The sequence below is a fragment of the Trichechus manatus genome, unplaced genomic scaffold (assembly GCF_000243295.1).
Source record: "Trichechus manatus latirostris isolate Lorelei unplaced genomic scaffold, TriManLat1.0 scaffold00017, whole genome shotgun sequence".
NCBI lineage: Eukaryota > Metazoa > Chordata > Mammalia > Sirenia > Trichechidae > Trichechus > Trichechus manatus.
This window is the reverse complement of record NW_004443953.1, coordinates 13,867,955-13,868,891: the sequence shown is the minus strand read 5'-3', so window position 1 is coordinate 13,868,891 and position 937 is coordinate 13,867,955.

Genomic DNA, 937 nt, shown 5'->3' with positions numbered 1-937 from the left:
TACTCTGTAACACCTGGGGTTGCCATGAGTTGGAGGCTAACAACATTAATATTACTTTACTAGGGGCAAATGGAGTCCCTGGGAGGTAAAAATGGTCACCATACTTGGTTGCTAATGGAAAGGATGGAGGTTTGAGTCCACCAAGGGGCACCTCAGAAGAAAGGTCTGGAAATCTACTTCTGAAAAATCAGCCACTGAGAACCCTGTGGAACACAATTCTACTCTGACACACATGGGGTCAAGATGAGTCAGAGTCAACTTGACGGCAACTTTTTTTCCCCCGGGGGCATATTTGTCTAACTTGACTTTCAGGTTCTCCCAGCCTCCTTCGTCATCCTCAATTGAGAGAATTTCACCTCTTTCCAGCTTTCAACTGTGCCTTTCTATTTTTCTCCCCCTATTTTCTTGCCTTAGCCACCTATTCTGCTGCAGTACTTCACGTCTCTGGGCCAGTCCCCAGGCCTGCTCCATGGAGAATGAGGTGCTGGGACTCAGGATTTTACACTGTGACTCCTTGAAGGATAAGCCAACAGAGTCAAATGTAGGCTGAACTAAGCTAAACCATCCCACACCTCAACAAACGGAAGCCCCACAACTACGAAGCAGCTGTTACAGGAAGAAGGAAGCCTTGAGGGGAAAATGTTACAGTCATTTAATTCTTTATATTTATCTGTAAATGGTGAGAATTTACAGAATTACTAATGTCTGTTGGTAGTTGCATACAATTATGCCATTTGTGCAGAGACAGGGATGCCACATATGGCAGTACTACAGCAGAACAGGCAGGTGAGGCAAGTGAATGATGGCGGGGCGGCGGGGGGGCAGAAAAATAGAAAGGCATAGCTGAAAGCCAGAAAGAAGCTCAGACGTGGGACCTACGGACCTCAGGCCCAACTTTCCACCAGGCCAGCTTTACTGTACATAAAACAGAAGTACA